The following is a 25,044-nucleotide window of genomic DNA, read 5'->3' as shown; positions in this document are numbered from 1 at the left end:
ATTAACTCTTAATTAAGATAAAGTGGCCTTATTTTAATTTTTAAAACAACTTCAAACAAACAAAAAAATTAGAGCCCTCTTTAATTGTTTTCCTTGTAACACAACTTGTAAGCATTTAGTTTACACACCCACTATTCCATGGTTGGCTTGCACATGTTAGTTCAGAGAAAAAGGTCCACAGACTGATGATCTGTGGAAATATGCCTGTTCCTTTGGAAAAGAGCCTCCTTTTCCTAAAATATCTATAAAGAAACATCCTTGGTTTGAATTCTAACTGGCTTAGCAGGTCCTTGAGATGAGCATGTTAGAGCCTGGCAAGTAACTGTACAGTTTCCTCTTACTGTTTCAAAAATACTCAGAAAAAGAAACAAAAGCCAGATGTACATACTCTAGCACAGGCCTTTACAGAAACGGGTACTGTAAATAACTCCTCCTTCTCAAGTTCAGTGCCAAGACTTACTGAATGTCAAAGATCCAGCCTTGACAAAGCATTTGCAGCAATGAGTTCACTAAATTACTGCTACAACAGAAAAAAAAAAAAAACACAAAAAAACACAAAACCAATATGCTTATTCAGTACAATTTAGCCCACTCATTTGAGACAATTCAGTTAAGCCCCTGAGACTTATGTAAAGTACAGCTTCATTAGATGGACTAATTTCTTTAATATAATAAGCATAAATTAATCACGTTTGAAATTCTATGTTACTGTGCAATGTACTAAGTATACAGTACTGGAGAGCTCATCAGATGTCTCTAAGACATCCCCAAGTGTTCTAGTGTTGTACCAAGCTATTTTCCATTTTATACAGTTCACCATCAAAAGTATTTCTGTTTAGCTTATGTAACAAAGCTGCAGGGTTTTCTACAGCTTGGGAATATGCTACATTCTATAAATCACTAACAGCCCATGGTAAACTTAAAGATTTCCAAAGTACATTTGTAAAGATATCTAGCCATAACACTGTACATACAAAACTATAAAATATTTTTAGTTTAAGTACTTATAAAGAAGCTGCTCTCTATACATACTATATTAATCAAGGAAACTGGTAATTTAAATAGAAATATATTCTACCCTTACAAACGGATAGCCTCAAATTACTGTAATGTTATTTACACAGCGAAGAGTTTCATACCTGTGCATATGTTTAGAAGGCCATTTTTTATTTTTCACGTTTAAATTAAAATTCTGATTATGAAACAAATTGGCCAGTATTCAGTCATTTTGAAATACAAATTCGGAAATGCCAGAAATCCCCACAATATTCTAAGACCTTGTAGATAAGACATGTTATAAAATATGTTATTGAAGTAATCAGATTACTACTCCATCAAACAACAAACCAAGAGGTCATTTGCCAAAAAATTCTTCTGTGTTTCAGGGTTTTGTTTTCAGTTTTTCTACTTAAAGAGGGGTCCCTATCGTTAAGACGTTTCCTATAAGGAAGGCAGAAATGTGGAAGCCTCATTTTCCTGCCACAGCAGAGTATAAAATGTATGCCTGTACTTTTACAGCTATAACTCAAAGCAAAGAAACATGGGAAGTCAGGGAAGGAGTCTTAATTTGACTCTTGAGTCAGGTAAAAACCGAACAGCCCTAGGCATAACAATGTTTTCCTGTGTCACTAAAATCACTTTTCTAGCACTAAAAGAAAATGACTCATTTTAAGACTTTTTTGTTGTTACAGTGCAGTCTATATGACATTTTCTTGCATAATTTGCTCACAGTTCATTCAGTCTCTCTTAAGATATTCACCAATTCAGTGAATTATATCCAGAAATTAATATAGAATGAGATTCAGATTCCCATCATTGGTGAGATGCACTTGTCACAGGGCTGCTAACTCAGGAGATGGTGAACAAATGGTTTCCTCCCTGCAACACATGCAGAGTCCACAAATGTAACTTCTTAAACAAAACAGCTCTTGTTATCTAAATCAGCAGGTGATAAAAGTCAGTAAGTATTCTTGGACTGTATTCCTCTATCAAAGACTTGGCTGCTGCATGAAGACACAAACAACAGTCTCAATACCCAGGGCAAATAACTATCCAACCTAGATTCTTCTACTTTGAAGCTAGCATCACTATTGTCTTATCCTGCATTCTAGTTTAATCTGAAACTGCTAATTAAAAGCATATGTAAACTAACATCCTCTTGAACAGGGTATTACCATGCCAACACCACACTCAGGCCTCCAGAATCTGCACATCAAAAATGATGGATTATGCAATAAACTGTATTTTACAGATTTCTTTGGCAACCCTTCATGAAGCTCCAAAATTATTCATAGATAACTTCTGCAAAATTAATTTTCATCTAGCTTTCTCTAAGGCAAATTATCATCACCGAAACAATATCTGAAGATTATTTAAAATGATAATTTCACAAGAGTAACCAGATTAAGTAAATGAATAATGAAATCTTTGAAAGTAATTTAAGAACAACCATTTCACTTCCATTTTTGTTATAAAAAAGCCCATGTTGAAGAGCAACTCATGCAATAACTTCAATATTTTCTTTCAAAAAATTTATAGCTTTGTCTTCTAAAAATGGTTTCTGAAAGTCTCAGGATAAATACTGTTGTCTTTATGCGGTTGCATTTAATCGACAAGAAAGAAAAACAAACTGATAACAAAAACCTTTAGAGCGCTAAAAGAATAGTCACTACATCCTGTATTATAATAAGCATTTAAAACTGCCACATTGGAAAAAAGGCTTTAATTTAAAATTTCACAATTCCAATACTACATGGTATGAACACATGAGAATATAAATTTAATTTTCACCAAAAACTAGACTGGTAAATCCTTTTTTTTTCTGGAATAAACCCCAAAATCACAGGCACTGCTCCAACCACCGTTATCATTCCAAAAGGCAGAATGCTCTGTAAATGACAAGCTCAGAAATGACTGAATGAGTATCTAACTCTTTAATCATTCAAAATTTGACAACAGCTCATGCCTATTGGCTGCCATTAATGACAGTATTGACACCTACTCTTGAGAGAATCTCAATCAACTTCTGGTTAAAAAACGCCCTACAGCACTTGCAGCTAGAAGAATTGAAGACACTCCTGAGACAGCTTTCCTGGAGATAAAAAGCAGTTCCATTTATATGCAGCCATTAGACAAGTATATTCATTTATACTGTTCTTGAAATCAATGAGGAACCAGACAGGCCTGGAGCCCCAGAGTGCTAGGTGCCATAATAACAAAACAACAAAATCTGGGAGTAAAACAGACCAATGCCTAAGGACTTTCAAGACACTACCTTTAACAGAAGTCCTACTGAACTGCATTACCAAAGTATATTTAACCTTAGTGACAAACTCAGTGATAGTACCTTGAAAAGACACCACATTTAAAACACACCTCCTGCTTCCTTAATTTGGCAGGGTATGGCTGTGGATGGTTTTAGGTCTGCTAGGCTCTCTAACAGTGTTGCAGTGATGCCCTAGAACACTTTTGAATTGGGAGACCAGTTGTTACAGCAGTCTATTCACAGGAGTTTGTTGAATAAAAAGCATCAGCCATACACCTTGCTACTGCTCCAGTGACACAAGGGATTAAGTCATCTTATACCTTCCTGTTCATTATGCACTTAACTAAAGGGTTTATTGACTGCACTGACAACTGAGCAGTTTAAGATCAGAAAAGTTAGAATTGACGGCTAGTAAATTTAGGAATACATAATCACCCTGCTGCCAAGAAGTACAAGGTATACTTACATGCCGATTTACAACTGGAGAAGATATCAGCAACACAGAAATTGAAGAATATTCTTATTGAGGCTTTTTTACTGACATTTTGTGTTTACCTGTCCTAGAACAGAAATCATGAAGCAGCATTTTTCTCCTCTTGCCAAACATTTAATCAAAACACCAGCATGTTTAGGAATTTAACCTTCCTCAAAAATTATTTTAGTCAAATTTTCTTGCCATTTGCCACAAGTTCCAAAGAAATCATACCACAAAACCAGTAACAATTCACTACGGCATGTACCAGAGAAAATAACTAATTTTTTAAGAAAATTAAAATATAACAACTTGCAAAGACCATAGAGCAGTGCCATCTAGTGATTGCCACCACAAACATAAAAGTTTGCATTAGTATATGCTGCAAATAGAAAAAATATTATTGATAACTGAGCTTCACTCTGTTTACTTTCTGAGGCAAAACATTTGTGCAACAAGCTGTAAGGGGAATAATGAGTTATATCAGAGTTCATGTGCTTACCACTTCAAAAGAGCTCAGTGTCTGTATTTCAAAGTAAAAATGCTACAAGTAGCAGATTCACAGGAAGAACCTACCATCATTCCTAACTACAAAGTGTTAGGAAAGGAGTTAGTATCTGCAGTACTCTTAAGAGTAACACAGAAGAAGTATCAGTGAGCAATACCTATGTTACCTTTGAAGGATGTACTGATAATTATTAATCGGAATTAAATTATAAGAGAAAGAGGAAGGTGCGTACTTCACACACAGGTCTAAATTATTTTCCTGACAGCTACAGAAAATGGCCCTGTTGTGTGCTAAGTAAAATACCACAAGTAGGTAGTTAGGAACTCTAATTGTAAATATTAAAAATTGGATTGCTTGGATAAAAATTCTTATCAAAGCACAGAAGAGAATGCAAAAAGTAGAAATATTGCTCATTTTAAAATTTATCAAATATTTCATAATCAGCACCCATTGTTAACATATTTTTATATACTTTCTTCTAGGGTATCTACGTAACAACTACAAATCACTGAAATAGTATTTTGGATCTCAGATTTCAAAATTGTGCAAAAATGCATGCAAAATTGTGCATGCATTTTCAAATGCACAAATTCAAATGCACAAATTCAAATGCACAAATTCAAATGCACAAATTCAGCTTGAATTATGAGATGAGAAACAGGTCATTTCTGCAAACATGGATACAGAATCATAGAGCAGAAGTTTCAAAAAGAGCTTGAACTTGTGCATCTATCTCCTTACTGTAAATTTCAGTGAGCCTTAGTATTCAAAATCCTCCTGGTGAGTTAAAAATGTAACTAAATGTTCTAATTTAGATCAACAGAAAGAACCGTACTACTATGTGTATTTTGCAGGATTGCTTTCTGCAGTTTTCTATTTGCTTCAGAAAGACTGAACAAACAGTAAATTATAGCATTTTGTCAGTTGCATAGCCTATGTGTAATGGAATGTACTGGTTACATCACAGGCCCAAAGACATTAAGTAATTTTTAAAGATATTCACAATCTATTTCAAATCAGAGATATAATCATATTGCATTCAATAAAATATTAGAGCAGAACATGTACTTCAACAGTTGTTGAAGAAGACATATCCGTGATACAGTTGTTACAAGTTGGATGTGCATATCTGACACTGTCTTTGAAGAAGCTTTACGAATTTCTAGTTATTTTGAAGTACTTCAGTGTCTCACTGCTCTCCTTTTCTACCCCCATGCTGATCCAAGCACATACCCATGGTGACTGTATTTGAAGATAACAATAATGAAATCTATCTGCACATCATCCTCTCTACTGTTCTGGTACAGTGTTTTTTCCTGTGGCCTGAAAACCCATTAAATATTACTAGTACCAACAGAAACACTGTACAGTTAAGATGGATACAATTAAAGCAGGAATGTCTGCTCTTGATATATTACAGCCTCCTTAGCATCCTTCCCTATACTGTTAATACCTAGCTAGCATGCAAATAAAATAAAACTGTGATCTTGATGACACATTTAAGTGTAAAATCCAGCAGCCATGGACATGATACAGATTTCTCATACTGTTAGAGAACACCTACAATGATGAAGAAAATTAATTCTCCTATATGGAACATCTCCTTACTTCCAGTAAAGCTCCATTTGCCAAATAAACAAGGGTGTCTCTTAACTGCAAACTACAGCAATAGCTTCATTGTTTTATGATGCAACAGTGAAAAAAAAGTAATTATCTTTAGACACACCAAATATTCAGTACTGTTACCCTAAACTGAATGAGCAATGAACTGTTAGTGGCTGGTAGCTGTCAAATCTAACCATAATCTTTTATCTTCAACTGCAGCTGACCTACATTCTAATGAAACAGAACATCTGAAATACTTGCAGCAAATTGCTTTTAAATCAAACCCAGCAATACTAAACAGAAGTAAAAATTTTAAATTATGTTATTTTTTAAACTAACATGAAGATTGTGTATTGGTATAGCATACTACATCATCATAAACAGGTGCTAATGTACGTACTCAAAGGCTACTGCCTACCAACACTGCCAAGTAACCTCTCAACTGTTTTTAAGCAAGACTACAAAGGGTACCATGTGGTGGTCAACAACTAAATTGATGGTCCTCACTGTCTGGTATTCCTCCTTTAGAGTAGTACAAATTGCTTCATCGGAACAGCTAAAGCCCCAGAGGAACAGCTAAACCTGCCCAAACACAGACATGCAATTGCATAACGTGATGTAACACAAAAGATAACTTTTATGGTATTCAGAGCATGCACTCTTTTTTATTTGTTTTTTTGTTTATTTGTTTTTTTCTTGTTTTGCTCTTCAATTGTAATTAAAAAAGGTTCAGCCGGATATACCTCTGCAGTTTTGAGGAGCAACTCTCCTGGAATTCTTACTTCAATAGTGTTTGGTTAATGTATTATTAATTTTAAAATATTTTGTAATTCAATTTTTTTTTCTCATCATATGACTTTTATTTTGTCTAATGGGAAAAAGATAAATCATGGAAACTAGAATATGTATTATTAAATACCCTCACCATATCTCTACCTTTTCCATTTCAAAGCTTTAGCATGTTAGTCGCAATGCATATGTAGGATTCTAATTAGCTACTCATCACAAGGATTTTTTCTCTTTTACTTTTGTCTGGTTTCAAAACTACAAAAACTCTTCACATAGAGAAAAAACAAAATAATTACTGAAATAGATCTAAGTAAAATTTTTGCAACCACCTTATCACTTTTTTTTTTCTTTTATTGTACAAACCATTTTAACTTGTCTTTTCATCGTAATTGCTTGACAGGAGATATTTGATGACTTACTCTACAGTCCCCAGTGCATAACACTGCCCAGTACTTAATTACTTCAGTGTTGAAGTAGAAAATACAGCTATTTCTTAACAATAACTGTGGGTTTTTTTCTTAAATCCCAAATGACTCCTGTCTTGAAAACTGCCTAAAAGAAGAGGAAAGACCTAAGGACTCAACACAACTTCCATTTGGAAAATATCGTATGAGCAAAATAAAAAATCCTTACAGAAGTGTTTTCTGTAAAAAACTCCAATGTCAAATTATTTACAATCTTTTTTTCCTCTTTTTTAAAGAACACACATGTAACTTTGTCCCTTTGATCAAGCTGTTCACAAAAACATGTACAGTTTGAGGAGATACATTATCGGTAAGAGAAGTGTTTGATAGTAAAACTGCAATTGTGCATTCACTTTAAGTCATGCTGACAGTGAGGAGATTGGACAGGGCTGTTTCTACCAGTAGATCTGCATACTTGTCTCCTTGAAGTGAGTAGCAGTCTTATATCCTCCTAACATGTTCATCTAGCTGTTCAGGATGTTGACAATTCATTTTTCTCAATGACTTGTTTGGGGTCCGACTTACATATTATTAATTCCTGACATCCTTTTTCTTCCTAATAGTTGGCTATCTTCCAGGTCAGACATAGTATTTAAAAATAAATCACAGATTCAGAAGTCACTCAGATGCTCAGCTACATATACCCTTCGGAAATCTGGGAAGCAATCATTGCACCCTTATGATTTACTGCAGTTTAATTTCTGCAATTGTTCCGCTGCTTTTTATCTTGATACCTCTCATCACTACCTTTGTAGTAACTCTAAGGTAACTACTTCCTCCTCCTCTTCTACGGAGGCAACAGAAACAAGGATGTCTTGTTTTTTAAGATTTCCTGAATCTATTAGCCTACTTTATAATGTAGTCTAGCAAAGTCAATCAACTCTCAATTGGAATGAATTCTTGTTTGCACTAGGTCTGTTTATACCAGGAATAAAGAGAAACTTTTATGTCAAATTAAACTGGTCCTCTCACTCTCTGAAGGATTCCACTACCCAAACTCCAATAAATTATCATCTTCTGTCTTCACATGTTTGCCTATAGCCTGAGTGCTCCTTTTCCACTGTAAGGTGTGCCAGTTCATGTGGGGAAACAGTCAAAAGCTGGTAAGAAAGGTATTTTCTCACCACATTCGGCTGGTCATGCTCAGTATTCAAAAAAAGAAAAAAAAAGAAAAGGACTATAAAGCCATACACTAATATATAATTCTGCTTATTCTTTAAGACTATCTTGTGTACTGATCTAAACAATTAATTTTGCATTGGTTCCTCTCCATATACATTATTAACTTTAAATTGTGCATGGATTTAGAATCAAAACTCTATTCCTGTTACTGCTTGTGAATGTAATCATTTCTATTCAATAAAATTACAAATGTCATATATTTTTCTATATAACTGCCCTAGTCTGGACAGCTACATGTAGCACTGGAGGCATTCAGAGGAACACCTAAAGCAAGTCTCAAACTTGTACTCAAACACTGCCCTTCAGGATGAGTGTTTTCTGAATCTCGTGACACTTTCTCACACCCTTAACAGGAATAGTGACACACTCTCTCTTTTCAGGGCAATTATTGCCATGCCTAGAATAGCACATCACAATATTTAAGCTTAAGTGCAACTGGTTACTTTTGAGAACAGCCAGCCACACTGCTGCTGAGAGGCCAACAGGCTTAGCTACCTCTCTTGGTCCCAGGCACATTTCAGCCTTCCCTAACCCTTTCCTCTTCAGAAACGTGGGATTTTGTCACAAGAAGCTACAAAGCCTGCCTCCTCTTTACTGGGGCTGTCAGCTGTGGTATGTCTCAGCTAAGGGTCTGCAGATGGCCAAGCAGCAAAGTCTCGCAAACTTCAAATCTCTCCCTATTTTTTTCCTCCAGGGCCTATGGAGAAGAATAATTTCTTCTTCCCAAGGAGCTTCTTTCTCTCCCTGTCTCTCTCCTGATGATAGCTGCTGTCTTTATAATCCAGTCAGTCCACCTGCACAACCAGAATTCCCAGCTGCAACCTCCAAGCCTGACTACAAATCCTGCTGGAATCCTCCTGCCTGGTAGCACCAAGAACTAAACAGTAAATAATGAGAGAAAAGTATTTACAGAAAGCTCTCAGTAATACATTTAGATACCTACACATTTGTAAGATACAGGTATTCATTGAATCTACCTTTGACTGGGAATTAACTAAAGACTTCGATAATCCTGAGATTATTTTTCCAAAATAATTGTTAAATTCTTAATGTTCTTATCTCTTTCAAAGATCTGAACTGTACGCATATGATTTCTCCTATAGCTGTACCATATGACTTCAGTACAAATGACTCAGGCTATAAATTAGTTTCTGACATAATAATGGGTTTGCAGACATTTGTACTTCCATGGGTCTATCAACAGAATGAACTACTGTGCTAATAAACTGAAACTAGAATCAGTGGAATTAACTCACCTTTGCTGGTATTTCCCATCAGACAACCGTTAATAGCAAACATCCACAAAAACTAAGAGTCATTGCTGAAGAAAGTGTTTTAAACACACAGCCCACTAACACCACTCAAAAATTAACACACTTTATTATCCACTACTGTACCAAATTAATGTAACCCCATGGATTCACTAACTGATGTAGCTGAAAAACTTCTACTTTTTTGCTATATTCTGGAAGAACCACTAATACAACTCATGAGTTGTGTCTAAATTCAAACTGAAAGCACAAGTTGCAACAGGACCCAAAACAGGGCAAGCTGACAAAATTCAACAAAGGACACTAAGGTGTAAACAGTATTCACAGTAAGATGAAACATCATAATTTATGTCCTAACTGCAAGTAAATTTGTATGTTATGACGAGGTACTTTTAGCTGGATGTTCCAGGACAACTCAAATTGTAGGAAAATACTCTGAGACTGGAAAGTTTAATCAGTATGACACATCCTTAGCAGCCTCCTACTGCCAAGAGGAATACACTGTGTTGCAGTAACAGTACGGCGCCAATACACTGCTAGGCACAGGCCAACCATGGGAAAATATCAGTGCTGAGGACCATGTCCACTGTGAGTGGGAGTCTACTTGATGGCTTGTCATAGAGGAACAAAAACCTTTTTGCTTTAAAGGAAACAAAATCCTGAAAAAGCTAAACTGAGCTTTTATTCAAAACAACCTTTCTTGCAAAGCCCTTCATGGCCAGTATCTACTGCTGTTCCATAAGGATTTCACCAAATCACAAGCTGAAATGCAGTTTATGAAGGACAGCAACTCAGAGATAAATACCATGTGCTGGAAAATGTATCCTCTTTTCTCAGAAAGAAGATAAAGTGAAAGAAACAAAAGGAGGAAAGACTAATCAGCAATTGCAAAGAGGATAGAGGATGACAGTCTAAGTAGCTGCCCAGCTCTAAGGCCAGACTATTTGGTTTCTCTAACGGTGTGATTCCCCACATCTCTCAGTGACATCAAAACTATTAGAAAATAGACTTGAGTGAAACCCCACTCTTCCCTATACATGGGGCTCTGTGATTGTACAGCTTGAGGGTGGCCTTGTCTTGCCTCAGTCAATGCCACCCTATGGCTCTTAAGAGTTTTCAACACTGAAGGTAGGTATACTCAAAATAATTTGCAGGGAGGTTCCTATTAAGTTCCTGTAATCTGGGCTGTCAACCACTGGTTGCTCTTAAGTATGAAATGTGAATATCAGAACAAATGCAGTTTTTGGAAGGGTAGTTTAAAAGGAAAAAAAATATATTATTATTGCATGAAAGAGTTAAAGTATCTTATCTATAGTTTTACAGGATACATGTGATTTTTTTACCTGAAGAATGGCTTTAAGAATACAAGCGATTTTTATGCAAAAATGTAAAAAGTATTAATCACAAGCCGCTGTTGTATAAATCATAGCTAACAAAAAGCAATAGGACTGTAGAATAATTATTCTTCTTCATTCTGACCAAACGACAGATATTTTGCAGTTAATCAAACTCCACAATAAAGTCAGATTGAATACAAATCTTTCTGCTCAATTTAATTTTGTTCAGTCTATTCAAATACATGAGAGCTTTATGACCAAAGATGACAAAATTTTGCTAATATTTTACTTTTCATTTTTGTGGCCTGCAACTTTAATTGTGAGATTGACAGCTAATAAGTTATGTTGTTTTATCTGTATAATTAAAAATCAGTTTTCTCAATTTTCTTTCTTTTTGAGAAATGTAATTGGCCCATCAGATGAAAACTCACATGCCCACTTCCTTCAGACACAAGCTGATTTTTTTTTCTATATCTCCCTACTGTGACAATGTCATTTAAAATCCACTATGTATGGCACAATTTGACATTTTCTTGCAACTCAAACCCAAAGGGACTTTCTTGTCTATTGTGAAATGACTAAGAAAAATACTAGCCAAAGTGGTACACAACAGTAAGAAGCAGTTTAAAATATTTCCATTTTAAATAAAATATTCATTTCAATGCACACTTATTTCTATTTGTATGTAATTAGGAGCATCTCTGGAAGATGGGTTAAACTGTTCAGTAATTCCATCTCATAAAAAAAAATGTTCACTAAGTATCCACGCTGACCTACTATGACTTTCATAATAATCCTCAAGCCAAAAACTCAAACAGTATATCAACATATAACAAGACTTGCCTACAAAATGCTGATACAGATATCTACTTCAAGTTTCAAAGGGAATGAAAGATTAGACTTTAATCAAATAACAACTCTGATCGGTATGATTATAAATAATATCATGAACTACTGCTTCACAGGGTAGTTGCTAAAAGGAAGAAGAAAAAAAAAAATCACAGGATTTGCATTTTATCAACAGAAAATGGGTCACCAAAATGTCATTATACAACACTGAAGACAGTTTATCTTCTGTTTCCTCCCTCTACAAATTTTCATCATCAAGAGATGGAATTGTCCTCAGGAATCAAAAGGCTTATAAGATGGCAAGCAACTCAAACATGAGGTCTACTGAGCATATCTCATGGGAATAATATTGATATCTCAGCACAGAAGCCATCGATTGGTATGCTGCATGAACATAAGTCTTGAGGAGCAATGTCTATACATTTCAAATACTTAAATTTCATTATTTACTGAGTTATCTCTTCTATTTTAGTATTTGTCTAAAATAACAGAGAAGACACACATTGCAGAAAAGATGAAAAAGCTTCTTTTTATGCTTTCATATCAAGCAAAAGTTCCTGGCTGAAAACGCATGAGCTGAAAAGATTTTGGAAAACAATCTGTTAAACTAGTCATTGTACTACTTAAAAATGAGCAATAATTAGTAAAGATTCATTATTAGACACAGCTTAGACAACCCAGCCCTAAAACAACATAGGGATTTCAACCAGTGACTAATCAGAAATAGAATTTTTTCTAAAGTCCTGAACAGCTGTACAAAAAGTGAGGAGAAAGTACAGAAAATTAGAATTTATTTAAAATAACATGTTATAGAACAAGTAGCCAAGCAAACTCCTTAGCAAAAGGGGAATGCAGCGATACACACACCTAGTATTGTATAAATTTACTGAAACTGATCCACTTATCCCTCTACTTGTCCCTCATCTGGATTTTTAATTATCAGCAACAGCTAGAAGGAAATCTACCTTCTCACAAAGGATGAGCCAATGAACCAACAAACAACTGCATACCAAGCCTTCAGAACTCCTTAACATTTTTCCCCACTTCATTCCCAGAGGTTTAGACAGTGAAAATGTACACAAACAAACCAAAAATTTAAAAAAGAAAAAAAATACTGGCATGAATTATAACAAACACCAAAGGAATCTTCCTAGAATCCTCATCAATATCCTCACCGATAACCACACCCACCTTGCATTTATGTTATTCGAATGATCTGGATACAAGGTATGAAAAAGGCACTAACATAGACTTACGTTTTTAAACTCAGCACAGCATCACTAATATTGAGATCTCCAGACCTCCTTACCTTTCTGTGTTGGAGGAAAATGATACGGCTTCAGAACTACAAAAGGCAGGTTATTTTAGTCTTTTTTCTTAACTGCAGGATACCCAAATCCACCGCATTAGTTCGCAGTGGCACACCAACATGGTACTAATCACAGCACTTGTGGACAGCTGTCTAAACTAACAAGCTTCTCTAATACTTTGTATTCCTTCACTTCTTGCTGCTACTACACAGGATAACATTTCCACCTAGAGCCCTTTCACAGAATGCCTGGATTCTAGAACAATAACAAAAGATCCCCGATATCTGTTATACTGCCAAACCAAGTCGTTCACACCTTACTTTGTTCAGTCTATATAGGTGTTATTCCTTCTTTCTCAAGAGAGAATTCAGAGCAGTAAAAACAGTTCGGGGGGATCTTCTGTTTACCTAAAAGGAACAATATCGATGTTCTGTTGAGCACAGATTAGCTTCTGTCAAAATCACTACATTTGAAGTATAAAAAATAAGAAGGTGGCACAGTGGTTGAGGGGTCAATCATTTTAAGTGCCTACCTGAAGGAAAATTCCCAACCCAAATTTTAACTGGGATATTTACACATGCATAGTAGGAGTGGGAGGGTGCACTAACATGAGTATACCCTCCTGTGTGGTCCATCATGCAGCAAAGCAGAACACACCACAGCTTCACCTTCACAGGGAAGCACTTCCCAGAAAGGGTGTAGCCCCTAATGGAACTACTGGTGCTTTGATTGCATACAACAGAGAGACTGACCACATCTTTTAATTGTGTGGTTTCCACAGGAAAGTAGACGCCAAGGAAAGTATATGCTTGTCTTCCACCTTCTATCAGATTTTTTTTTCTTTCATGTGGACGCAGCTGTTATTGTTCCCAAACGATGAATAAAATGCTGTAAAATTCTTTTAGGGTCTATACAGCAGTTTCAAGTGAAATCTTCTTAGGCACACTTTACATTGCAGACTCCTCAGTCTCAGATGCGTCACTGGAGGAAGTGGGGTAAGGATTCAGAACTACTGGGTGCACGATTTACAGGTCATGGCTTACCTCCCTGAGCATTACATGAACTAATTTTCATTTCCAGTCCCTTAGTGCTGTAGTTTTTACTGAAATAAAGACTTCATGGCTCATTTTCATGACAAAGACACAAAAAAACTGTGTGCTACTTCCCCCCACCACCCAGCACTTGGCAAGCAATGCAAGTTCAAACATGATTTATTTTTGAAACGCTCAGACGCTTTCCTTTTTAAATGAGAAGGTCTTCTGAAAGAACAGCTTTTTCAAGAAGCAGCATATAATGAGAAAGCACTGCAGTTCTCTGTTTGGTAAGGAGAGCTACAGGGGAAAAATGCTTCAAGAACATTTGATGTTTACTCCAACAACTATGTGACTGGTCTTGCAAATCCCTGTAATTCAGATTTTCAAGAGACTGTTGAAATGATATAACAGCAGGTGATTTTCTTGCCACTGTTTTTCTTCCAGGTATGTTCAGGAGCACCTGCACTTCGAGCTGCTCCGTTAAACCAGAGGTATTCAGAATTTGCTTTGTAGAAGGTAAAACTGTTTTACCCCCCCGACACCGCAAGCCCCGATTTACTGATGCACCTCCTCCAGCGAGCACATCCACCATGGCAGCGGACACAGGTGTGGAAGAATCTCTGCGCTGGACAAAGGACTATTGTGTTTGTACCACGTCGCTTGGAGTCCCCGGAGGACTCCTGCCCCCCGACACATGGCTCCTAGCCCGGCGGGTGAAGGTCTTCCCCAGGAGGGGTGTGATGCTGGGCATGGCGCCCCCCCACTCCCCGACTGGGGCACCCCGACCGCCCACGCCGCCAGCGAGCGGGCGGGCAGCGCCGTCCTCCGCTCACCTGAGAGCCCTCGGGGGAGCCGGGGACGAGGCCGTCCCGGGAAGGCGGCGGTCGGGGGGGCCGCTGCGCCCCGTCCCACCGCCCCTTGCGCCCCGCAGCCCCCCTCCCGGGGGACACACGATGGGAAGAGGGGGTGCAGCCTCCGCCCTGCGGTCTCCTCTCACTTCCCCCCCCCCCCATCACCCCCCGAAAGTTAGTCTACCCTGACGGGCGGGCTCGCCGCGGCCACCACCCCCGTCGCTTACCTGGCGGCTGCCTGGGCGCTCCCTCACGGCGAGCGGCGGCGGGGCGCGCCGCAGCCGGGGCTGCTTCTGCCGCCACCTTCACAGCCACCTCCCGAGGTGAGCGACGCGCGGGGCGGCGGCGGAAAGCAGCCGGGGAGCCGTGACATTTAACCGGGCGTGAGCAGGGTCGTGCCGGCCCCGCGGCGGAGGCGGGGGTGCTTCTCCTCCCCGGCGGGCTGGGCGGCCGGTCACCGCCCTCCTCTCCGCGAGCAGGCTGAGGTGGAGGGCGAAGCCTAGTCCATCACCGGAGACCCAGCCGCGGCGCGCTGCTCTGGCCGCCGGCGGCTCCTCTCCTCCCGCCTGACAGTCGCCGATACCCCTTCCCTGCGGTGGGGGCGAGGGGCGCGGCAGCTGCAGCCGGCCGGCGGGGGCGAGGGCTGGCCGCCTGCCCCTCGGCAGGGCCCGGCACCAGGGGGACAGCTGCGGGGCGCGGTGTCGGGCGAGCGGCGGGCGACGCGGGAGCGCCGGCAGCGCGGGGAGGCAGCGCCAGCTCGAGGTGAGGGCGGGCGGGGGGGGGCGTCTCTGTCAGAGGCGGAGCGGCTCCTTCCGCGCGGCGGCTCGCACACCGGCGAGTCCCGCCGAGGCGGCGGCGGTACCTCGGGGAGGCAGAGAGGGTGCGCAGAGGGCCGGGCGCCCTAGCCCCCCCAAACCCGGTAGCTGGTGGGCTGCGGCGAGGCGCCCCAAACCCCGGGAGCAGCTCCCCGACCGCCGCCGCGCCGTGGGCAGGCAGGCGGCCGGCCGTCAGCCCTCCCCCGCCGTGAGGAGGGGGCGCGCACGGGGCTCCTACCGGCGCCCCCGCCTCCCCCGCGTGGGCGGCGGCGCGGTCGATCCGCTTCTTCCACCGGTGCTCCCGCCCCGCCGCTGCTCGGGGAGATAGGGGCGGCTCTGGGCCCACGCTGCCTCGTTGGGGTGCCGCGGTTTGGGGGGGTGTTTCCCCTGGGACATGGGGCGCGCGCAGCTGGGCGGCCATTTCCAGGGCGGCGCGGCGGGGAGGACGCCGGTTCGCGACCGGCGGGGCCCAGTAGCCCGAGCTGGGACCGTCCTGCTCCCCACCCGACGGCAGCTGTCGGGGAAGCGCTGCGCGCCCGCGGGGAGAGGGCGGTGGGAGAGAGGAAAGCAGCGTCCAGGCGACACGGCGGAGCGAGGGGTCGCCGTCTCCTCGGGGAGGCCCCGGCGGGCGGGGTCTGGGTCCCGGCGCGGCTCGCCCGACAGGACGCATGCGGCGGCTGCGGAGAAATGACCGTGCCCTCGGCCTTCTCTTCCGCAGGTGGTCCCGTCCAGGCCTCCCCGACACCGTGCCGCGGAGAGGACGTCGGCCGCGTCGGTGGTGTGAGGGCGTCTCCGGCCTCTTCACCGCCTGCTCGGCCTGTGCTTGCAGGACGGGCTCTTGCAGCGCGGGTTCCTCCCTGCATTTGCAGAAGTCAGTGCTGTGTGGTTTCGGGAGCTCGGTACCTCACTTTCTCTCCTTTGCACACTTTTAAATAGTTGTGTTTAGCACGTAATTTAATAGAGAACATGAAGTGTCAGCTTTGTATTGAATAATTCTAGGAGCAGCAATGCTAGTTCCTAAGATTATTCCAAGAATGATGTTTTCTTTTGGGTTTGTTTGTTTTTTTTTGGTTTTTTTTTTTTTCTTTTGCCAGCAGCAAATTGCATCCCTGTGTATAGAAACCTGGCTGGAGGCTGCAGTTCTCAGAAACCTGCATATTATAAAACTGATCAAAATTTGGCACATCCAAGGGATTTCTCTTACCAGCAGGAGAACTGATATGAAAGTTACAAATAATTGATGTCTGTGAGTTGGTCTTTTTTTTAGCATTCTCCCTTCAATTTGACGTGTGTGCATGCGTGCAGTTTGCATAGCTTTTTCCTAACATAGGACAGGAGGTAAATGAAAATACACATAATGACGTTCCTCAAAACCCAGGCACAAGTTTTGTTGACAATGGAAAACAGAATGAAGGAAGCTAACATGAGTGAAACATAATTCTTTGTTCTTTTATCACCAATGTTTTGTCCTTTTTTTAATCTCAAGAAGCATCGCAAGCAGTAGCCCTGGTAGGCATGCTTCAAACATGAGAAAATCCTCTCATTACATCAGAACATTTCCCTTCAACTTGTGTAGTCGGTTTCTGTATTCATTTCAGTGCTATCAAGGCTTCCTGTTTTCCTTTGTGCCCACCTCTGGCATAAGCGATCTCAATAAGGATACTAATACCAAAGAAAAGCAGCTAGGTACCTTTAGCCACAAATAACTGTGAAGCTAAAAAGCAGTATTTTGACCTTGACTCTGTGTCTGGCAGTGCTGTAATACATGCAATGTACTCATCAATGAAAGGAAGTGCTGCTAATCTGAAATACTGTGCCATACAGCTTGTTCACACAGGAAAACTGTGGCTTATACTACGTTATATGGAATATTTTAGAGTTGAAGAGAAACATTAGGAAGGAATAACCCATAATGAAATTGACTGAGAGTTTCTGTAGAGTCTGAAAAAGAAACATCAATAAAAAATACATGGTAAAGCTATTTTCATAAAATAAAGTGCATGTTGTGAACCTGTTGTATGGATTTAATTTTTCAAGTGAAAGCATTTTTAGAAAGTGCTGACTGCACAGTTCAGAGTTCCTGCAAGGGGTCTCAAATTGTGTACCCAAAACTGCTAGTTGCTACTGGGATCTAGTTGTTGAGCTGTTGTTAGTTAGAAATAAATTTTTTAGAAAACATTGCTGTAGTTTCTGTCAAGGGCTAATAATACAAAGAGATCACTGTTCTGAGGAAATTACACTGATGTTTTCATACCCAGTAGAAATTTTGTACTGCATATAGAAGTATCTAAAATTTGCCAGTTAAGTGTAATTTTTCTGAAAGTTTATAAACAGCAAGATAAAGTACACCATCTACTCCAAGAAGTGTACTGACAACAAGATAAATGGGATTCTCTCCTGGATACTGCCACCTCGTGAGTGTTCTCTAAGTGGAAGATAAAGCAAGATTGCTATATAGAGACTGAATTACTACAGACTAAAAGCAGAAACAGGAAAATAGTAAGGCTATCACTGTACCTGTTGGGGTTGTTTTTGGAGTAAGGAGATGCTACAAGCAAAATTTGAAAACTAAATGTGTCTTGAATTTTGCATTAATTTAGAGACTGAAGAAACTCAAGGAGGGTGGATCACCAAAGGGAACTCCATCAAATTGTCAAGCAGCAGAAAACCTTAAAAACTCTCCTGCTTATTGTCTGTCAAATTCCAGTTGTAATGACTAGTTAAATGTATGGTACATATTTTGTGAATTGCAAAGGACGCTTCTGCAGTAGGATAACGAACCTTACTGCAGTTTATAAAGCTTGTCATTTCCTTGCAGTTGTATTTGGCTTTCAAAAGAGCTGGAACAACAATGCACAACTAGAAGCCAAATGTTTCCATACTGCTGGCCATTTAGTCAGATCTCCATTTAAAAACAAGCTGATGAGACTCTTTTTTTTTTTTTTTTTTGCTCTGGGGAATTATATGCATAACGCAATCTAAAAGCATTTTTAAAAGAGTCCATTAGCTCTTTAATTGGAAAGGGCCTTTGAAAGGGTATTGTACTTCCTTTTTGCCGTAAGTTCTAGAAAAGGAAGGTAAAAGATGACAACTATACTTTCTTTGCAATTAAATCTGAAAAGGTAGTTCCTATAGAAACAAAAATGATTGTGCATTTACCTTCAGCTGTATTGTAAGTAGAAGTTACCGTGCCTCTTCAAAACAAATGCAATTAAATAATCTTCGCATCACTGATCATTTAGCAAGAAATATTAAATGTATCAAAAATACTTCTGTGGTGTTTAATTATCTTGTAAACACTTCTTCCAATCACCATTCTAGCAAACTGAGGTTTCTGTAGCAAGAATTCAAACTTTGGGAAGTACTTTTTCTATTGTTTTGTGTATCTGCAGTAGGTATTTTCAGATTTATAAAAATTCTTAGCCTTTTGAATCTCTGAAGAGTTGGGCTAACCATTGTGTTCTCATGGTTTTTTGCCCTAATTTTTAGCATTATTATTTGGCATGTAGGTAGAAAGAGAATGAGAATCATAATTTGGACCTTACCATTAAGTATGCTTCTATCTACAAACAAAAAGAAGAAAAAAATAGTTTAGCACCCACGTAAGTACATCAAAAGATAGTTTAAAGTTTCCAAAAAGTACTTCTAATGCTAAGAGAGCTCAGAACTTTAAATTTTAAACACTTTGAAAATATATTTTTAAAAACACTGCTTATATAATATTTTACTGTTTCTTGTGAAAATTACAGTGTTTTGAAAAATCAAGATTACTTTTATTACATAAAATTATTCCTAACCTTGAAAGAGAACTCAAAAAATAAATAGAAAATCAAATATTTTGTCCATGTCATACTTTTTAATTGCCACTCTTTTTAGTCAGCATCTAATACCTTCTTAGGTATTAGCTGCTTTTACAATATGCACCCCCTCCCTTGGCCAATTGAGAATCAGTTTGAATGGGGTTAACAAATATTCTCTTGAGTTAATTGTTCATCAATGGTTAAATGAGACCCTGCTTCAGTTATTTAAAGCCCATACTTGCAGTTTCTCTGCATGTAAACTGTCAACAGTGGTTAAATCCCCAAAACTGAAGTGTGGGTATGTTGGTGTTGGGTGGCTCTCCTAGCTGTGAACAGGGTGCATTGCCTGGCAGAGCTGATGGAGGTGTCATGTTTGCCATCCGTGCCAGAGGTGACATGCTTAGTTTGCTGAATGAGAAAGGGACCTGTGCAGGAGGTACAATTGCTATATGAATGGAACCTGCATTTTTTGTGACAAGATAGATACAATTTAGAATTTAGTGTTGTGAGACATGCTGTGTGACAATCAACACAGGCACTTATCTGTTCAAATAATTATGTTTACCAAAATGGTACTGTTCTGTAGTTGCATGTAACTTTTGTGCATGCTGCAGGAATTCCCCAGTGGGAATCCATGAGTTCTTCCTAGCCGTACCACTTTTCAGTGTGGTAGGCAACCTCCTTGCCCCAGCCATCACTCAGTAGGGAAGGAGATTTCATAAAATAAATGTGTATATATCACTACTTGCTGCTAATAAGTTCGGACCAAATAAATACTGTTTTGCTTTTTACATCACAGAGGTGAATGTTTCACTGTATTATGGTTTTAATCACCTGTGATGTATCACAGTTTTAGTAAACAATATTCAGCAAGCATGAATCTTGTCTTTAGAAACTACAAATCAGAAATTTTAGCTTAATTTTTTAAATTACACAAAATAACTCCAGAGAAGCAGTTCCTTTTAAATACTAGAAGGAAAGCTAGTGAAATCCAGTTCCCAAAAGCTAGAAGATAAGCATTTTTCTTTTTTTTTCAAAGTCAGAAGGACCAGATTTACATTTATATCTGTCTACAGAGAAATGATACATTGTCTTCTGTGCTTAATTACCCACCTTCTTTTAATTTGTCCAGAAGCAGAACCATAGCGAATATAAACTCTCCACAAAGTTGTGATGTATCCCTGTTCATGTGCTTAAATCATAGAGGATGGACATAGTGGGCCATTATGTACTTCCATTTCATTTGAGGATTACAGGAATGTTAGAGGTAGAAAGACTTTGAGAAAAGCACCGAACTACTCTTAAATCACATTCATATGAAATCTAGCAGAAAGAAAACTAGCTTATAATTTTCTTGAAATGATGTTTTCTGGATCTTATTCACTGTTGCTTTACTTCATTTTCTATGAAAAGCATGATGTCAATAGCTTTAAGGGAATGTAATTTACCATTGAAAAATGGGAATATCTCACAGGTGAACCCAACCTGGATTTTCTCTCAGTGATTTCAAAGGTCAGATAGAGAACATTCATGCTCCTCTGAGGAACAGGAAGTAGCTGTCACTGTGTTCAAAAGCCTCTCTAAATCATAAAATATCATTTGGAACTAAATTTACCAAAGTTCTAGTACTTGTCATGCACATAAAACAAGAAGACCAATAATCTTATTGACAGACAAGGAATAAAAAAATCTGTGGCGTCATTTGTCATTTTTTGGAGAGGACAAGTTAGGTGGACAGTTTAAAGCCAATAGGATGTACTGTTACTTACAGCCTTAATTCAGCATCTTCTGTTGGTTCTTTTTAAACCTTGATACAGTTGTTAGTTAACCTATCAGTACTTTTAATTACAGTACACATACACAATTTGAAAAATATGAGCTACATGCAAGAAAATATTGTTAACATAAATTAAGAGAACATGCCTTACCACTATGTGGAAGTCTGAAGTATGGTGGCAGCCAATAAATACCTGAGTCCAAGTTTATCATAATGTAGAAACAAGGGCTTATAGGAAGAATTTACAAATGTTGTAATGAATAAATACAATTTATTTTCAGTGATACCTGAAACTACCTTGCATTCAACTGAGCATCCATTTTTGACAGTATTTCACTGAGTATTATTTGAGCTATTAATTTTAACAAAAGTATCATGCATTCAGAACAGTTTCTCTAACCCAGAACCATTTCTGCTGTCATCAAGATTCTTCACACAGGGATGGAAATATTCCAAAAACCATCCGTGCATTACATAATAATCCCATTTACAGCAACTGCAGACAGCAGAAAGCCAAAGGCTTGTGTCATTTGGTAAACAAAGTCACAATCTGGTGTCTTCTCACATTTTTCATGGGTAGAAACAATAGCATCACTTTTCCCAAGCAGCAGGACTCTTATGCTAGTGAATTAAATAGTCATGGGAGCTATTCTGTAGCCTGAATGGCAAGTAAAATGTGTGCCCATATGGGGTGTGCCCATACTCCTACTATCAAACTCTCACAGCCTCCAAGCAAGGGTGGCCACATCCAAACACTGTGTGGTCCCACAAATCACCCAGGAGGGTGTTGGTTAGGACAGGCCAAAACCCGGCCAGTTTCCAGTGTTTCCTCCCTGAAGGTGCAGCTGATCAAGTTCCAGTGCCTGTATCCTTAGACTGCTTATTTTAGTAGTTCATATGCAGCCCTTCAGCTTCTGTTTACCTTACAAGTTGCATGGATTAAATTCTTAAAACCTTCAGTTAAATTTGTTGTGTGACTTTCTTGCTTGACTGTGAGATACCAGATGGTGATAAAGAGAAAATAGGCTTTGTTGCAGTTCCGTAATTGAAAGCCAGATGGTGTTACTAAGGCTGATAAAGGGAAAACAACAAATATCCCTGCCCTACTCTGCCTCAGATTTCCAGCTATTGCTATGGAGCTGAAAATCCATCTGTTCAGACATTACTCATACTATATCACACAGCTTTTCTGGATGCAAATTTCTGAAACTTCAACAGGTGCAAGCACTTGCGAACTTTTCTAAGTTTCAAAGTACATTAGAACAATACTTAAAGTGCAATTTTGAATCCATTTCTATCAGGAAATAAAATGAAAATATTTGAATCTCTGCAACTACTAACAATCTTCGATTTTATGCAGGGAGACAAATTCTCAGCATTAACTGAATAAAATTGAGCTAATCTGATAGGAGAGTAGTCACCTAGGAGACATATAGTTTCACATTTAATGTAACAAAATCTAAACTTTTACCTTGAAGTAGGTCTAGAAAAATAGCTATTGTGCTATTTCAAATTTGTCGATTCTTTATTAGGAAGTTTGGCTGAGTATACTGATCTGGTTTCTTTTGCTTGACAATGTTTTCATCAGTCATCAGTGGTTGCATCACCGAAGTAATACAATGGCTGTAGACAACTAACAAAAGTTGAAGTTGGCGAAGGATCTGTGAGACAGAAGAAACAAAAACATGTGCTCTTAGCAGAAAACATTTTGCTTAATATTTAGGATGATGTTAATTTCCATAAATAAATTAGTAACTCAAGGACATACAAATAATTAACTAACTACTTTAATGAACTGATGAGTGTTGTTCCTATTCACAAAAAGAGTATCAACACTGCATATATTTATCAACACTGCATATATTTATCTACAAATCTAACTATTAAAAAATTTTAAGGATGCCCTAAGAACTGCACTCTGTGATTTGCATTTTATTAGGCACTGCAAAAAAGGGAAGGACTGGTGTCTGACTTCTTGTAATCCAGTACATTCCAGAACCCGCAATGAAATACACCCTCGCCTTAATATTTTAGGCCCAAACCGTGTGTGAGGCAAGAGCTAGTTGCTGGATCACATTGTGCCTTCTTTGCAGTAGGAGCGTCCTGGGCAGTGTCTCTCTGTGTTGTTTCAACCTTAGCACCACCAGCAGAAAAGGTGCTTGAATTGTATCAGCGTGGCACTCAAGTGCATTTTGTGGTGCTCTAAGCAAAGACACAAAGCAAATTAATACCTCAAAAGTGTTCCTTCAGCAGTTTGATTGCTCATGTAGGTGTGCCCACCTTGGAAAGAATTTTTAACAAAGACAATTTAGAACAATTACATAATAAACTGCTTGATGTTGATAAAGAAAAGGAATGCTTTTGCTGTATAATTACATTTACTTTAAATGGAACTAGAGTTTGTGCAATATTTAAATATTCAGATATTTGGTTTTATGGCCCAGGTTTGAAAGGGAATATTGTGTGTGATTGCCCTTAGCCGAAGAATGGTATCTTGCTCAAAATTTAGGAATGTATTGAAGCATCCTTCACCTGGAGACACGGATGATGTTTGGCACAGACAACTGAAGAGGAGCTATACACACAGACCAAAGCTGAATTCAGTGGAAGCATTTAGTGTTCATCTCCAGTCCTTTCCCAAGGGATACCAGAAGTCTTGTGATTCAGCTAGGAACTGCAGAAAAGAGAGATCTGGTCTGTATGAATCCCCCTTCTCTCCTCCCCAATTCACTTCTAGTAACTTTGGAAGCAAATAGACCAAGTTCAAAACTCAAGGTTGCCTAAACTGTCAGCAGAAATAAATACCCCTGCAAAGACTGACCTTCATTAGCTAATTACTTTGGTGTCTTCCAGATGCAGCTTACCTGCTTGAAATACAGATGTGGTGACTGGTTTATGAAACTGTGCTCAAATATCTGTCCGTTCCTATTAAAAGTTTGAGTGAGGCAAAACCTCTTTTATTTTTAGCCGAAAAAGCCTAAATATAAGCTAGATCATATTCTTCTTGAAACTCCTCAAGGCAGGAAGGAAAAAGTTTCTCTCTTCCCTTTCTGTTGTCTCCCCTATTCGAGATTGGGTAGGAGAGAGTGAGTGAGCGGCTATCATGGTTATATTGCTAGATTGGGTTAAACCACACCACCATATATTAAGGGCATAAAGGATACAGTGAGACATAGCAACATATCATTTCATACAAGAGTTTCTTAATTGTCAAAGCAATTTCAGTTGAGCCTTGCAGCTATGTACAATATTTTCTAAACCAACATAGCTTTAAAAATTCTTCAGCAAATAACTATCTTTCACCTATGTTGACAAGCTCATTCATCATTCTGGATTTATTGGGAAAATGGCAGAGTAATCAGGAAAAAGAAAAGACATTGGAGCTACATTCAGGTAACTTCTTTGTTCACAGAGGTGGTGTAGCTACGTGAAATTTCTGAAGGCATATGAGAATCACATAATTTGATTATACATGTTCTTTCTTTCTTTCTTTCTGCCTTACTGTGTGGTATTTGTAAAAGTCTTGTATTTTCAGGAAAAGTTACTGACTTGCAGTCCTCCAGTGTTTTCAGTATGTAATAAGGACTAGTCCTTCAGAACACACTTACTGTTTAAAAATCACATCAACTAGAATATTTAAAGCTTGAAATGTTCAACATTTTTAGCTGTTAACTGAAGGGTTAGATAACGTGTGCATGGAAGCATGCGTACTGGG

General features: G+C 39.1%; 1 protein-coding gene and 1 long non-coding RNA gene across 3 annotated transcripts in view; one reads left to right on the top strand and one right to left on the bottom strand.

Moving 5' to 3' along the window:
- LINGO2 (leucine rich repeat and Ig domain containing 2) overlaps positions 1–15,423 on the bottom strand; it is a 531,284-nt gene extending 515,861 nt beyond the window's left edge. For both annotated transcript variants that reach the window (XM_065046296.1, XM_065046297.1), the window contains exon 1: positions 15,165–15,423. The gene's annotated coding sequence lies outside the window, so the exon portion shown is untranslated. The remainder of the gene's footprint in view (positions 1–15,164) is intronic.
- A 138-nt stretch (positions 15,424–15,561) lies between these two features.
- On the top strand, positions 15,562–17,762 carry LOC135577314 (uncharacterized). The gene is made up of 2 exons (XR_010469020.1): positions 15,562–15,699; positions 16,471–17,762. It is a non-coding gene; the product is annotated as an uncharacterized LOC135577314 (long non-coding RNA).
- Positions 17,763–25,044: the final 7,282 nt, after the last annotated feature.

The sequence above is a fragment of the Columba livia genome, chromosome Z (genome assembly GCF_036013475.1).
Source record: "Columba livia isolate bColLiv1 breed racing homer chromosome Z, bColLiv1.pat.W.v2, whole genome shotgun sequence".
NCBI lineage: Eukaryota > Metazoa > Chordata > Aves > Columbiformes > Columbidae > Columba > Columba livia.
Note: the sequence above shows the minus strand (reverse complement) of the source record. Positions and strands in the feature narration are given on the sequence as shown.